The following is a 17339-nucleotide window of genomic DNA, read 5'->3' as shown; positions in this document are numbered from 1 at the left end:
AATCCATAATAAAACTAATGCTTTGGTAAGCCAACACATTAAATAGTTATGTGTACAGCACATTGTAGGGGTATCAAGAACCAAACTGAAAAATTAAGCATCGTGAGAAAAGGGGTGGATAAATTTGGGAAGTTTATTTGTGAAAAAATTGAAATAATTCCAAGGTTGGTATATTATTGACAAGATTGCCATCTGTTTTGTGTGTGTGTGAATTGGCACATATATATATCTAGTGTGCCTAAGGCTTTTGCACAGCACTGTAGTAATTTTATATATTGCACGATATTGTTCCTGTTGCAAAACCCCAGAAATTTCATGACATGTGAATGACAATAAACCTGATTCTCATGTGGGTTTCCATTGTAGGCTGAGGGTGGAAAGGAGGCAGGGAGAAGGGAATCATGGTTGGGAAAAGGGGAAGGGAGAGGGAAACACCAGAGGCATTTTATAATGATCAGTAAGCCAGTTGATTGGAATCAAATGACCTTGTCTGGTTTCTCAGGGCTGGGTGTATCTGCACCTAATGATAAAGCAGGTAGTTCATATGCTAGACACTGCTGAAAGGCTAAGAGTATCAGATGTCTTACAAGGGCTCCCACAATGAGTCCTTATATATGATTAACCAGCAACATAAATGTTGACCTAAAAGTGTATGTTGGGTGTGCCATTGAGGGTAACACCTGAGAAATTGTTGATGCCAGAGAAATTCTAATATCCTGATGGAGAACAGGAATTTTCAATCACCACAGTGCAAACAGACAATAATATGCATGACTTCTGTAATCATTTTTCAAATTTTGAATTCAAGAGCAGCTTTAATGACCATTTCTCATTGCCCTCAAAGTAGTGATAAACTTCCTTCTTCAACCATATGAGTGTGGTGCAAAAATTGAAGAGAATTTCCAGATGCTAATATTCCCCCGTCCTTGCTTCCCTCTTTCTTGGTGGCAGAGTTCACAGGGTTTCAAGGTGCTGATGGACTAAGGTTGCTGAACATAACTTAGGTGGCACATTTTCCTCAATTGTGGAAGGAAGGAATGTTTGGGGCAAGTGGAATTTAATTCTGAAAAAATGTGATGCATTTTGTGAAAACTGAGACATGGAATATAAAAGCAGGGAAGTTATGATATATTTGTACAAAGCATCAGTTAAACCACAATTGTACTTTGTGTAGTTCTGGCTGCCACACTATAGGAAGGATGTGATTGGACTGGAAAAGATGAAGAGGTGATTCACTGGGCTTTTGCTTTCACTGAGATGGATTGTTTAAAAAATAAAGAGAGACTGGATAGAGTGGAAAAGTTGAGGGAGGACATATACAAAATTGTGAGTGGAAAAATTAGAAGAAACTTTTATCCTTAGCAGAAGTACTTAAAGCCAGAGAGTATGGATTTAAGCTAAGGAGTAATTGGTTCTGAGGCTATTTGTGGTTTATATTTTTTCTCCATTCAGAGAGGGGGTTGAAATCTGGAATTCACTGCCTGAAGGGATGGTGGAGTTAGGTACTTTAACAATATTTAAGAAGTATTTAGGTGAGCACTTGAAAAGTCATGGTATTGAAGGCCATAAGCTGAGTGCTGTAAAATATAATTAGTATGGGTAGGTAAATTAATGGCCACTATTGATAGGGTGGGCCCAATGGCCTGTTTCTATGTTGTATGACTCTATGACTGTGATTATGACTTTAATAAATATTGCTCTATATAGTCAGAATTAAAGAGCTTTCAGTTCATTGTGTGAGAATTGCTGAACTACTTTCTTTGATTTCCAGCCCTGCAAGCATCTATTTTACAGCAATAGTTAAAAGGAAAGCCCCATAAGGGAGTTTGTCTCCTCATGATATGAGAATCTCCACTCAGTGGAGCAATAAACAAATAAATTTTACATTCTCACAAAAATTGTTCTCGAATCACAGAATTGTACAGCACAGAAATGAGTCCTTTGGGCCTACCTCATCTATGCTAACCATGATGCCTGTCTACGCTGATCCCATTTACCTGCATTAGGCTAATATCTCTCTGCCTTTCCTAAACAAGTACCTCTCCAAACTGCTTTTATATGTTGTCGTTGTATCTACCTTCACCACCTCCTCCTGCAACTTATTCCAGATATCCATTGCCCTCTCCTTTATATAAAAAAAAAGACAGATTTCTAAATTTCTCCCCCTCACCTCCACCAGAATTTTGCCCTTTATTTCAGGCAACACTGGTGATTGTTCTTTTGCACTCTCTGTTACTACCATGTCCTTTCTATAGTGTGGCAACCAGAGCAGTATACAATACTTAAAATGCAATCTAACCAATGCTTGTACAGCTACAACTTGATGTTTCAACTCCTATATTCAGTACTCAGTTTACACTGAGTACAGGTGGTATGCAAAGCAGCCTGTAAGAAATTAATAAATGTCTTTGGGCATTTGTCACTTGATTAAGATTGATTTATATCGTTGGCAACCATTCAAGTGTGGAGATGTTTATTGGTTTTGCTTGAGAGACTACAATACTGCAAGCTCATTGAGGAAAATGTCTTGCTATCAGAGATATATCCCCATTTATCCCTTGTGGCTATTGCTTTTCTCATTGGTTTAGCTGTAAGGTAAGGCGCTAAGTGCTAGTTATAACATTTCTCGAGTAGCTGCAGCCTTCTACTTTTGCTTGCTGTTCTTTAGGATCTGCAGCATGGTCTTCAGGTGCAGAGCTGTTTTGTGCTCCTGAGATCATGCTGCATACCATGTGGATAGCTGGCACTGGATGCCCCCTACCCCCCAGACCTGCAGGCAACAGAATCTCATTTCTTGACCAGTGGTCCTTTCTCCAGTTATCATGTTCTTGTGTGGATCCTATTACAAAGGCACATAAAAGTAGGTGTGAGGAGCCAGGGTTCAAAAGGAAATTGTTTTAGGGCTCATAGCAAGTTGCACCTTGTAGAAATAGAAATCTGACTTGTTGATAATATTACCCAAGTTTTTAATGGGAACTGTGAGCACATGAATGTATAAGTGACTGCATCCACTTATGGGAAGGCACAATTGCCGACAAATAGTAGTGCTGGAGAGGCTATCTGATTGTCACTGAAAGCAGAATAGATGAAGTCATTTCTCATTTGACATAATGCTGGGGGACATCTGTGAATTGAATGATGCAGACAAGATTTGCGCAATAGTTTCAAAAGTTCCCATCATAAGAACCTTCAGAATCAGGATCACCTTAGCCTCCGCAAGGAGAGCAATCCACGAAGAGAGATGGCTGAAGGGCTTCCTGCATTACTCCACATATCCCAGTAAAGACATCTTTGAAAAACCTAACACTGCAATATTGGTCAGATAGATCTAGGTAGGATATGTTGTATTTTGCCTCCTCACCAAGGACCATGACCTTCAGGAGTGACCAGTCATATACAGTAACAAGTACTTCCAGCTCTTAGGCAGCTTAGGGAGTCCCTCTGATATAGGATGATTTACTTCCAAATAGTTTTTGTGGCTTCTAAGTTGGCCACTGAGGGCATCACTGATGGGGCAGTAGGTGGCTGCTAACTGGTTTGTGGCACTCTGCACTCCTGCCAGTTATGCAGAACTAATCTGCCCATCCATTGCATAGCCTCAAGGTTGTCAATACTGCCCAAATGCTGTTCTTCACTTTGAGTAGTCTTGATCCTGAGCTTCCTTGATGGAAGGTGAGTGAACTTCTTCAAGGAAACTTTGAGAAGGTCCTTGAATCTTTCCGTTGGTACATTGTGCGCAGTCTGCTCGGATGATAAAGCTTCAATAGTGTGTGCACAATGCATGGTAGGATGCTGGGTTCAATTGAAGAACCTAGGGATCCTGGTGTATAAGTCCATTGATCTCAGGCAAATAAGGTAGTGAAGAAGACATGTGAAATGCATTGCCTTTAATGGTCTGGGTAATGAATACGAGAGCAATGAAGCTCATGGTACAACTTTATAAAACTTTGTTTAAGTCAAAAGTGGAGTATTGTGTGTATTTCTCTTCATTTAGGAAGAATGTGATTGCATTGGAAAGAGTACAGTGGAGAGTTACCAACATGTTCTCTTGGATAGAATGTTTTGGTTATGAGGTGAAATAGGTAGATTGTTTTTGTTTTCCTTAAAGCAAAGGAGGCTGAAGAAAGCCTGATAGAGGAATACAAAATTTAAAAAAAAATCAAAGGACATGGGGTTAGGATAAGTGATAAATTGTCTATAGGAGACCTGAGGAAGAATTTTTCACCCACAAGGTGTTTGGATTCTGGAGCGCAGAGCCTGAGTTGGTGGTGGAAGTAGTTTCTTTGGTAATATTTAAGAATGATCTCATGCCATTGCCATGGAGGACTATGGACCTTGTGCTAGAAAATGGAACAGTATGGAATACTACTTAGTGGCTGACATGGTCATGATGGCCCAAAGTGTTTATTTCTCTGCTGTATGACTCTTTGAGCAACATGACCAATTGAGAGTAACTGGGGCCTTAGTGCAGGGGATGTCCTTGGAGAGGACTTTGATATTGATCCTCCTATTGTATTTGGAGGATTTTGAGTAATAATTGATAGTACTTTTCCAGTAAGCACTCTAGGTCTCAGAATCATATTGGAGGTCAGTGATCACTGATGCCTGGAAGACCATGAATTTTGTTCCAGATCTGAGATCTTGATTTTCCAGTAATCTATTGCTGAACAAGAGGCTGAGCTGAAACACTGAAGACAGTAGTAAATTTCATCACTGATATCTGCCCTATCTGAGAGGTAACTCCCAAGGTCTGTGAAGTGGACTATGTTTTCTACAGTCTTGCAATGACATTTTATTGTCAAAGTACAATGTCGTCCAAGCAAGGACAAATGGTCGATGATTCTGGTCTTATAACTATATATGCATCAGCAAACGACTTGACAGTGTCTTAGAGCTCAGGCTCCAATTGAGCATGAGGATGAACATTATCAACATACTGCAATTCAATGACTGGGCTTAGGGTGAACTTAGTTCTGGAATGGTGTTACCATAAGTTGAACAGTTCCCAATTTGTTCTCAAACTTGGCTGTATTTCCATGGATAGTCTATTGCTGTGAGAAAGATTGAGTGAATTGTTGGGGCAATCAAGCCTTGTTTGACATCAGTTTTCACTAAGATTGGTTAATCATAAAATCATACAGAACAGAACCAAGTCATTCAACCTACCCTGTCAATGTTTGACCATCATATGTTCATGTGTACCAATTCTGTTTATCAGTATTTTGTTTGCCTTGACGATTTAACTTACTTCTAATTAGATATCATGGTTTGCATGCTGCCATGGAGCAAATGTAAGATGAGGACAAAACTTTTGTAAGCAATCAAATTTGAGAATGGTGTTCACAGTCCTTCTACAGTCATAAAGCTTTGGTGAGGTTGAAGAAGGACATGTATAATGCTGAGGCTGCTCCCTACATTGGCTTGGTATTGCCATGTAGTGAAGGTAATGTGCATGGTGCCTGTAAGTGGACAGAATTCATGTTGTGCTTCATCAAAACCTTGAAGGCTTCAGATGACACCCAGACACACTTCTATTCTGATAGTGAAGACTATCCTGGTCTGTATCTCACAGCAAAACAAACTGATCCCTTGGGCATCTTCATGCTAGGATGGAAATGGATGCAATCCAATGTCAATGGCCAGGAAGGAGTAGGAAAGACCAACTCCATCAGGCCCTTCTTTTGATAACATTCTTGGAGCATGGCCTTGTCATAATGAACACTTTTTTTAAAATCGGGTGAAACACAAGGTGTGTGGCAACACCCCTGGTCCACGCACTGCCACCTGCTTTGTCTGAAGGACCTCAGAAAGTTTCTATTATCTGTGTCATAACAGCAACTAATAAATATTGGACTGACCACTGTACAATGCTTTTACATCCATAAGCTTGACCCAAAGCATTTACGTGAACAGGAGTGTTGCCACAAGAAGATTCACATTGGAAAACCATTATTTTTGTGAAGGGTGTAATTAACTCTGATTTGGTATTAACTTATTTACATTTTGCTCATAAAAAGTGAGCTCATCAGCTCTGTTTACATGCTAGGATCACAATGATTAACAAAAGTATAGACTGCAAATCCAAAGGAGCACTGTCAGCTCCAAATTTCCAATTATTTCACACACCACTCTGATATTTATGGTACTTCATTAAAGCTGGGCCAAAATATATTAAAGTTTTATTAGAACATGTACATCAGCAGATTATATGCCTCATGCCTTAAAGTTATGACACTCTGTGTTCTACAAATGGTGTAATTCACTAGTAGAACAACAATTATCCCAGATTGCAGTTTTACCAAAGTTTATCTCTGATTGCTATCATGCTCATTTTCAAAGCTATTAACAGTTATTTAGTCCTTTTAAGCTCTTTCTCTCATGTCCTGCCTGGAAGCTGTGAAGATGCTTGTGCTCTCAGAATCAATGTGAATCATTTGTTTGGGATCTCTGGCTTGCTGTCACGCGCCTATGAGATATAGATGTCAAAATGAGGTGAGCTTCACTTCTGCTTGTACTTGACGTGCTTTCTAATCAGCACCCTATATCTGTCGTCTTTAACAGACCCATGAAATTACTTATTGTTATGCAGCCAAATTAGTAATCAAATGTTGTCCTCTTACCTTGCTCTGTCTGTGCTTGGTAAGTTATTGATCAGTCCAGCTGAGAAGTTAAGTATTTACAACATGTGTTAATAAGCACTTTTATCATACCTCTGTCATCTCTGGTTGCCATGATATGCAGGAGACAAAATTCCACACAGAATTTTAACCTGCGTTCCTATGTGTTACAGACTTTAATGCCCAAGAAGTAACTTTAACTTAATAGCAGTATCTTAATGTAAATAACCTGAAGTTAGATCTAGGTTAAATAATTAAAGATCCTGCAACATAGCACATAAATCATGCATTATTTTATAAGCACCTGAAGCTAAGTTTCATTAATTTACAGATTCCATAGCAAGTTTGTTTCCAGAAGACTATGTTAATATGGACAAATAAAGCACTGTCTATTATCAATTATAAAATTGTATTTTTACCAGATGAAGTGAAATGGAACAGTGGTTTTTTTGAATTTCATTTTGTGTGAATTGTGTATTGTCAGCATTATAAAAATATGCTTCAAATCACTAAACCTAAATGTTGAAAATTTTATTGACAAGTAATTGTGGTACATCAATAGTGCTGCCCCCTGCACTAATACAGATTGTGAAAATTTCACACACAAAATGCTGGTGGAACACAGCAGGCCAGGCCAGGCACCCTTCGTCAGGGGTTTCAGCCCAAAATGTCGACAGTGCTTCTCCTTATAGATGCTGCCTGGCCTGCTATGTTCCACCAGTATTTTGTGTGTGTTGTTTGAATTTCCAGCATCTGCAGATTTCCTCATGTTTGCTCTTGTGAAAATTTCATTCATTTTGCTGCCATTTTTCACTCACCCCTTACCCTCATATAGTCAATTACTAATTTTTCCCTTTCTTTTTCTGTCCATTTCCCAATCAGAGAATAGGCTAACCACTCATTTCCATTCCAGACACAAACTTCCATAGCTATCTAGTTTCCTCTCTCACTACCTTGTAGAAGGACCCCATTCCATCCTCACAGTTCTTCCATCTCTGTTGCATTTGCTTCAATGATGAGATGTTCTACACAGATGCTTCCCAATATGATTCATTCCTCCTGTACACAGAGCGATTAACTACCATAGAGAGCATTCTGACTGGCTGCATCACCATCTTGAGGGGGGGGGGGGGTGGCGGTGGGTGGTGTGGTGGGCACAAGATCAAGTTAAGCAGCAGAAAGCTGTAAAATTAGACCGCTCCATTGTGGATACTAGGCTTAGTAATATCCAAGATATCTTCAAGGAGTGGTGTCTCAGAAAGCAGCGTCCATCATTAAGGACTCCCCAACACCCAGGACATGTCCTCTTCTCATTGTTACCATCAATGAGAAGACACATACTCAGTGATTCAGGAACAGCTTCTTCCCCTTCTGTCATCTGACTTTTTTTTTAAATGGACATTGAACCCATGAACACTACCTCATTACTTTTTTTTAATTTCAATTTTGCACTATTTAATATACATACAGTGCCTATAAAAGTATTCACCCCCCCCCTTAGAAGTTTTCATGTTTTATTGTTTTATTACATTGAATCACAGTGGATTTAATTTGGCTTTTTTACTGCTCAACAGGAAAAGATTCTTCTGTGTCAAAGAGAAAACAAATCTCTACAAAGTGATCTAAATTGATTACAAATATAAAACAAAATAATATGACACACCAAATCATCACTGGTGCAGCCAGGCTTTAGAAGTCATATAATAAGTTAAATAGAGATCTGTTTTTGGAGACGTGTGCAGTCAAGGTGTATCAGTTGATTTTAGTAAAAATATTCCTGTCTCTGGAAGGTCCAACTGCTGGTGAGTCAGTGTCCTGGCAAAAACTACACCATGAAGACAAAAGAACACTCCGAGCAACTCCGCAAAAAGGTTATTAAAAAGCACAAGTCAAAAGATGGATACAAGAAGACTTCCAAGTCACTGAATATCCCTTGGACTTCAGTTAAGTCAATCGTCAAGAAATGGAAAGAGTATGGCACAGCTGTAAATCTGCTTAGAGCAGGTCTTCCTCAAAAACTGAGTGACTGTGCAAGAAGGGGACTAGTGAGGGAGGTCACCAAGAGACCTATGACAACTCTGGAAGAGTTATGAGCTTCAGTGGCTGAGATGGAAGAGACTATGCAAACAACAACTGTTGCCCGGGTGCTTCACCAGTTACAGCTTTTTGGGAGAGTAGCAAAGAGAAAACCACTGTTGAAAAAAGACCCACATGAGATCTTGGCTAGAGTTTGCCAAAATGCATGTGGGAGTCTCTGAAGTCAGCTGGAAGAAGGTTCTGTGGTCTGATAAAACCAAAATTGAGCTTTTTGGCCATCAGACTAAATGCTATGTTTTGTGTAAGCCAAACACTGCACATCATCAAAAACACACCATCCCTATCGTGAAGCATAGTGGTGGCTGCATCATGCTGTGGGGATGCTTCACTGCAGCAGCCCTGGAAGGCTTGTGAAGGTAAAGAGTAAAATGAATGCAGTAAAATACAGGGAAATCCTGAAGGAAAATCTGATGAAGTCTTCAAGAGAATTGCAACTTGGGAGAAAATTTGTTTTCCAGCAAGACAATGACCCCAAGCAAAACGCCAAAGCTACACAAGAATGGTTTAAAAAGAACAAAGTTAATGTCCTAGAGTGACTAAGTCAGAGTCCAGACCTCAATCCAACTGATAATCTGTGGCAGGTCTTGAAAAGGGATGTTCACTTGCGATGCCCATGCAACCTGTCAGAGCTTGAGCAGTTTTGTAAAGAAGAATAGGGAAAAATCGCAGTATCCAGATGTGCAAACCTGATGGAAACCTATCAACACTGACTCAAAGCTGTAATTGCTGACAAAGGTGCATCTGCTAAATACTGAATTGAAGGGGTGAATAGTTGTGCAATTAATTATTTTGTGTAATTTAATTTATAATTTAATTATATTTGTAATTAATTTAGATCACTTTGTAGAGATCTGTTTTCACTTTGACACGAAAGAGTCTTTTTCTGTTGATCTGTGTCAAATAAAAGCCAAATTAAATCCACTGTGATTCAGTGTTGTAAAACAATAAAACATGAAAACTTACAATACTTTTTATAGGCAATGTATACATTCTGTAATTTTATCTCTATGTTCATCGTGCATTTCATTGTACTGCTGCTGCAAAGTTAAATTTCATGACATACGCCGGTGATATTAAACCTGAGTCTTATTCTGACTACAACTCTTCTGTCTTCCATGCCTCAGCTCTCACACCCCCCCATTCTTCCTGGATGGAAAGGTCACCTGATCATCATTTGCCTCCACATTCGATGTGTCATAATTTGTAATTTCTGTGGGCTCCATCAAAATTTTAATACCAAACACGCATTGTCCTTCCATTCTCTTCCAGCATTTCAAAGAAATTATTCTCTTCTTACCTCTCTAGTCTCCTCTTCCTTCCACACAAATCATTTCCCTTCTGATTGCACTTTCCCAGACAAAGCTGAAAAATGCAACAGCTATCTTTTTACTTCTCCCCTTCACACCATACAGAGATCCAAACAATTTTGCACCCTTTCATGGACAGGGAACAATCAGCATTCACAATGCTGCCTCCTCTCCATGTGTTTCTACAATGGTTATAGTGAGGCCCAATGCAAACTTGAAGAATAGGTTCTCATCTAAAGTTTGTTCACATTGCACTCTTCCAAATTCAGAATCAAATTTTCCAACTTCAGGTTACTTACTTCAGGTTCTTTCCATATCAGATCTGGCTATTTCTGCCAGTTTGCTTACTTCATTTTTTGTTAGGACAGCCTAATCTGCTTTGTGTGTCCCACAACCCTGCTATTAACAACACATAACACTAAGTAAGTAGTAATGACCTATTATTCTCAGGCGAGTGCAATGCCTTCCATACACAATTTGATAGAGACACCTATGGCACACCCACATGAGCCCCTACATCTTCAGATGACCCTGTAGTCTCAGTTTCTGAGGCTAACACTAAGGTATTCTTCAAGAAGATGAATCCATTAAAGGTGTCCGGTCCAGGCAGTAAACCAGACTGAATGCTAAATAACTGCGTGAACTAACTGAGTTGGAGTATTTATAGGCATATTCAATCTTATGCTTCTGCGATCTGAGGTTCCTACCTGCTTGAAAAAGGTATCTATTATACTGGTACCCCAGAAGAGTGTGATAATTTCCCTCAATAGCTAACGTCTGGTTGCGACTGTATTAAAGTGCTTCAAGAGATTGGTAATGGTGCAAAGTAATTCCTACCTCAGAAATGACCTGGATCCATTCCAGTTTGCCTTTTGCCATAATAGGTCAACAGCAGATACATTTTCTATGGCTCTTCACAGTGCTCTGGACCATCTAGACAACAGGAACTCCTATGTCAGGCTACCATTTATTGACGACAGCTCTGCATGCACCACATTTACTTCATTCAAACTTATCATGAAACTTCATGACCCAGGCCTCTGACCCTCCCTGTAAAACTGAGTACTCAAACTTCCTCATTGACAGATCTCAATCAGTGTGGATTGGTAACAATATCTCCTCACTGAACATCAATTCAGATACACCTCAAGGCTGTGTGCTTAGCCCCTCCTCTACTTTCTATGCACACATGATTGTATGGCTAAGCACAGTTCCAATACCATGTACAAATTCATGATGACATTACTGTTACTGAATGAATCTCTGGTGGTGATGAGTCAGCTTATTGGAGCGAGATAGGACTTAAATGAGTGGTTCTGCAACAACCTCTCACTCAACTTTGGCAAAGCTAAAGAGCTGATTGTGGACTTCTGAAAGGGGATGGAGGGCAAACATGTACCAGTTTACACTGGGGGATTGGTAATGGAGAGAGTCAGCAGCTTTAAGTTACTAGGCATTAATGCATTGGATAACCAATCCTGGGCTGTTCACATGGATGCAGTCATAAGGAAAGTGCGCCAATATCTTTACTTTCTTACAATGTTAAGGAAGTTCAGCTTGTCACCAAAAAAAGCAACTTCGAAAGATGTACTGTTGAAAGCATCCTGACCAATGTATTGTGATCTGGTAATTCAAATGCACAGGAAATCAAGAATCTGTCCAGTGCATCATGGGCATTGATAATATCTATAGGAGGAACTGCCTCAAGAAGACAACAAGCATAATCAAAAATTCCTACCATCTAGATCATATCATTTTTTTTTTGCAGCTACCATTGGATATGAGCTACAGAGGCTTGAAGACCCATACCACCAAGTTTAAGAACTGTTTCCTCCTTCAAAAGCTGTTCTTAAACCAACTGAGAAATCCTAATCAGTACAGTTTATCAACACTATAACATTGTAATAACTTAACACTAAAATAGATTTCACTTTTTGTCTGTGTTTTCTTGTTTTTATGTTATTCTTCTGAGTGTTGAATATATGATGCCAATTGCCTATGATGCTGCTGCAAGTAGGCTTTTCATTGCATCTATGCAAACATCTGCTTGTGTTGATGACAATAAACTTGACAAACTAACAACCTTCTAACTTCTCCATTTACAAATTTGATGTTTCATAGATTTTACTCTCTCTCTGTCTTCTCTGCAACTTAAAATTCTCTTGATTGTCTCTTTTTTCCAGTTCAAATAAAGGACCGCTGACCTGAAACCCTAAGCTCTATTCCTTTTTGCATAGATGCTGCTGACTTGCTGATTGTTTTTATGTATGTCCAAGAACAAATATCTTTGTGATTTTTGTTATGAAGGTTAAAAGTATGGCTTTCATCTTGCTGAGTGAGAGATATCTTGTAACTATCATTCATTCAATTGTTAGATCTCATCAGGATGCTTTTTTTCCAAAAATAAGCTAATTTGATTATCAGACAAGAATGTTACCATTATGGTCAAGGACTTTTATATAAAGCAATACAAGAGCTTCTGTAGTCGCTGAAAATCTTAAAGCAATAGGCACAAAATACTGGAGGAACTCAGCAGGTCAGTTAGCATCTAACTTGCTGAGTTCCTCCAGCAATTTTTGTCTGTTGCTCTTAAGATAAAGAATGATTTTTCAATTGTGACCCACTGATTATTTATAATAATAGGTACCTTATGTAACTTAGCATTTTTAACCCTTATTCATAAAGTGGAAATATATGATCACACGTAGAAGTATTATGTTAATGTTGCACAAAATAGCCCATAAGATGTTCAATTATATTCCTAGAATTAAGCTTTTTTGAGGACTGGGAGTAGATATTTGGGGGGGGGGGGGGGAGCCTTGATCTAGCTTCATTATTTATGGGTCTGTAATCAGATTCTATCTTTGGTTAATGTCACTGAAGTGGTTTCAATGGGTTACTTTTTCACAAATAAAATTCGTATCTTTAATCTTCACTGCCACCTTTTTCTGTAGAATTAACTACTCTGTGTAAAAATAATTGAAGTCAAGAAATTTGATCAAACAGAAGTATTATTTCCTCAGACTTTCCCTTCTCTTGACGCTTTGAGGATTATGTAAAATAAGCTGAAAGATAAACTGCTTCTTGCAAATGGGCTTATTTTGCCATCTAGTGGCAAATTCATAGGTTATGTTTCTTGCACAGAGAAACAACCTATGAATGAAATATATCTGATGGTGGAAACCCATTATAAAATATTGTGTATGAAATGAGTAAATACAATCTTGAAACATATCCTGAGTTTTTGTTGTTTGCTGTTATATGAACAGGGTGAGACGGGGCAAAATATTGGATGGTTTCCTCTCATGCTGTGGAGATTTTAACTTCACACGATGGATTTTTTTCCCCTTTTGACAAGATTTCCAGCTAGAAGTCAAACTGATTTACCAGCCGAACTCCTGCCCAAGCAGAATTCAGACTGCAAACTTCTGGTACTAGACAGGTAGTGTAAAATAATAAAATCCAAAGTCAATTATGAAATGTTGAGACTTGATCTGGTCAGAGCTCTAATCCTCAAAGTTCAAAGTACATTTATTATCAGAGCATTTGTACATTATACAGCCTTGAGATTCGTCTCATTACATGCAGCCACAAAACAAAGAAACCCAAAAGAACCCATAAGAAGAAACCTTCAAACACAGTGTGCAGAGAGAGAAAAAAACAAATCATGCAAACAATAAAAGTAAGCAAATAGCATTGACAACAAAACTAAGTCCATAGACACGAAGCCCAGAGCAGGCCACAATCTCAGCCTCAGTTCTGTGCAGAGCCCTCAGACACAGATTCCAGAGCAGCTGAATAGGCCATAGCCTCAGCCTTAATTCAAAGCAGAGCCAAGTAAATGCCACGGAGCAATGAGCAGAACCAGCCCAACCCTCGCCTCTTGTCCCAAAACCCTGCCTTTCAATCCACCTGACCCGGTGTTTAAATCATCCAACCATCCTCACGCTAGGACCCAGGCCTTGTCACATCAATATGCTGTTGGCCTGGACCCTGCCACCATGTTTTGGCCCATACCCAACCATTCCAAATTGGCCTGGTGCTTAGATTGATCAAGACTCGCTATCGGTTTAGGTCGGGGGTCGGCAACCTGCTGCTCCCGAGCCATTTGTGGCTCTTTCACCTCTGTGCTGCGGCTCCCTGTGGCTTTGGGAAATAATTGGTCAGTATTTAATTAAAATGTATTTTATGTTAGTTTGTTAGCTTTTGAAATGTAATTATGGTGATCTTGTACAACCTAAGTGTAGCGACACATTTCCTGCCACATCCGAAACGGCTCACAATTAGCCAGCATTCCGGCTAAGGGAGATAGCCTACGGGGGTTTGTGAGTACGCGTCTTTTGCAGCATCTGCGTCCATGGGGGCTGGGTTGAGGGAGGCTTAAAAGCAAGGCTGTTTAGTTCGAATAAAGCTATCTTTGACTGCAGTTTACTGACACCGCTACAACGTGTTTTTATCGCTGGCTGTCCAGACGGAAGGTGCTGAAACGCTTTGTCGCGTGTCTGGAAGAAGTGAAAACTTTCCTGGGCAGCAAAGGGCTCACCTTTCCTGAGCTGGAACAGCCAGAGTGGCTGGAAAAGCTACACTTCATGGTAGACATGACAGCGCACCTGAACACGCTGAACACAGCTCTTCAGGGGAAAGGACGTACAGCCCTGCACATGTTGGAGGATGTTTTGGCATTCGAGCGCAAGTTGACAGTGCTTGCCAGAGATTTACAGAAAGGCACTTTGTCTCACTTCCCCAATTTGAGAGAGTTCAAACAAGGTCACGACATGATAATTTCGGAGTATTTACATTCTGCAATCATCGCAATGCAAACATCGTTTGGGAAACGCTTCTGTGAGTTCAGAGAGGAAAAAAACACATTATCCTTCCCGGTCACTCCCTTAAGCATCGATCCTTCCCTACTGAATACGACTGCATTGGCAGGTGTGAGTCAACCTGATCTTGAGATGGAACTGGCCGACATAGCCGACAAAGACATATGGGTGTCCAAGTTTAGACGCTTGACAGCAGACCTTGAAGATGTTGCCCGTCAGAAGGCCGTTCTTGCTCAGAAACACAAATGGAGTGATATTGAAAACCTCACAGATGACAGCTTGCGATCCTGTGTAAAGATGAAGGTGACATCATACAGCCCTGATGTGCAGACGCTGTGCGCTGAGGTCCAGGAGCAGAAATCCCATTAACCAAGTATGATAAATATTTTAATTGCCTATTATTTTACTTATATTCATATTTTTTCATTGTTCAGTGAAATAGTCCTTTCATTTTTCAGGATGACAGCTGGCTGACGTTATTTTTGGTTTGCTGCTGGCGGAAAATTTAAGTTCAGCGTTTTTCATAAATACAAGAAGGACTCAAATAGACATTGAATATTTTACTTAAAAGTAACTTTCAACCCAACGTCTTTTTTTCGGAGTTCAAAATGTTTTTGTTGCATGCAGAAATGTAATTTCGTTTTCTCTGCAGGAGTTCATCAATTTCATAAATGCAACACATTATAGTTTGTTTATACATAGCATAAAGGCAAAACAAAACGTTGTATGCAGTGTTATTTCATTTTAAATGTCAAACGGGTTTTGCGGCTCCCAGTGTTTTCTTTTCTGTGGGAAACGGGTCCAAGTGGCTCTTTCAGTGGTAAAGGTTGCTGACCCCTGGTTTAGGTGAACATGCCTTGAACCTGCCTCTTCTCTGCTCTGACTTTGCCTCGAGTATGATACAACCTCACCCCAACATGCCTTGACCTCATGATGACTTTGCCTCTCACCCGCACGCTTTGACCCTTGACTCCTAAGGTAATACTAGAGCAGCATGTTAGTCGTCCCACAGTTTCAGCAACCCAGGTTCGATCCTGACCACTGGTGGTGTCTGTGTGGAGTTCATGTGTTCTCCCTATGACTTTGTGATATTTTCCTGGAGTGCTCCGGTTTCCTCCCACACCCCAAATTCATTGGTTGATAGGTTAATTAGTTTTCGTAAATTAACCCCAGTGTAGGTGGTTATGTGAAAGAGATAAGGATGAAGGGAAAATTAGTGAAAGAATGTGATTGTTGGGAATAGTCTGAAAGCCAGTATAGGTATGATGGGCTGATTGAGCTTCCCTATGCTCTTGGAAATACCTGAAGAATCTGATTTGGGGATTGTCTGATCTCAGGGAACGAAATAAGCATCAAAGTGCTTTTCTAGCCAATAGCCAATACTGTTATCATAAAAGGAACCTGCATTTTTCCTAAAGCTGTGCTTGTGTCTCTGAGCTGTAGGATTCCCTGAAGCCTGCGAAACAAAAATTGAAAACTTTTCTATAGTCCTTTTGGGGTACCAAAAACATGTCAATGTTCTTGTAAAGACTATTATCAACCAACACAACACATACAAATGCTAGAGGAATTCAGTACATAGGGCAGCATCTGTGGAAATGAATAAATGGTCAATGTTTCGGGACCTGATGAAGGGTGCTGCCTGACCTGCTGAGTTCCTCCAGCATTTTGTGTGTGTTGCTTTGGATTTCCAGCTTCTGTTAGAATCTCTTATGTTTATTATCAGCCAATATTTGGCAAAGCTACAAATCCTTGTTCAGGGAAATAGATATTAAGGAACATTTTAAAGGAGGAAAGAAGCAGCAATGCATGGGGAGGGAATTCCAGAGATTTATGTTATTGGTGATGTGTGATTAAAATTGTGGAATAAGAATTGTTCTCTTCACTTCCACTCCTGAGTTAATTCTCCTCTCTGCTTGCCAATTTCATCATCTCTTGTTCATTCTGTGGCAAATAAACTGTGGTCCACTGCTGTCATCACTACCACAGAACATCTGATCTATTGTTCAGATTGTGCAGTTAAATTCAGTACCTACCTGATAGTCTACATAGCTTGTTTCATTGCTGATATTACAAGTTTTTGCCACAAGAGTGAGTATATTTTAAATGCTTGAACTTGCAACTGAAATCTGTAATTGGTGCAAAATTGAAGATTTTACTTTTTACCAGTAGGGTCTTGACCTTTGAATAGAATAAAACGGTATAGAGTTTTGAATATTTTGGTCTTGGTTGTTTTTCTGTGCAGGAACTGTCAGCACAATAACTTGTTTAGACTCCGTGTGACACTTAAGGGATGGGCTAGTTAAAATATCTACTGGATTGGCTGCAGAGATGACTGGCTCTGCGGCTGTGGACTCACTTTCATGAACTTCAGTTGTTTGCTAGCTTTTGTTGTTTGTATGATTTGTTTTTTTTTACTGCACATTGGGTGTTTGACAGTCTTCTGTTTTTTAATGGGTTGTATTGGATTTATTTGTTCTGTGGCTGCCTGTAAG

General features: G+C 39.7%; 1 protein-coding gene across 5 annotated transcripts in view; it reads left to right on the top strand.

The window, feature by feature from the left end:
- slc10a7 (solute carrier family 10 member 7) overlaps positions 1-17339 on the top strand; it is a 221658-nt gene that overhangs the window by 129629 nt on the left and 74690 nt on the right. The window contains exon 6 of one of the 5 annotated variants that reach the window (XR_009511280.1): positions 13291-13463. The exons of the other annotated variants lie outside the window; for them this stretch is intronic. The gene's annotated coding sequence lies outside the window, so the exon portion shown is untranslated. The remainder of the gene's footprint in view (positions 1-13290; positions 13464-17339) is intronic. 5 annotated transcript variants of the gene reach the window in all.

This window comes from Hypanus sabinus, chromosome 3, assembly GCF_030144855.1.
Source record: "Hypanus sabinus isolate sHypSab1 chromosome 3, sHypSab1.hap1, whole genome shotgun sequence".
Classification (NCBI taxonomy): domain Eukaryota; kingdom Metazoa; phylum Chordata; class Chondrichthyes; order Myliobatiformes; family Dasyatidae; genus Hypanus; species Hypanus sabinus.
The sequence above is the reverse complement of the archived record's forward strand: the minus strand, read 5'-3'. Positions and strand labels throughout refer to the sequence as shown.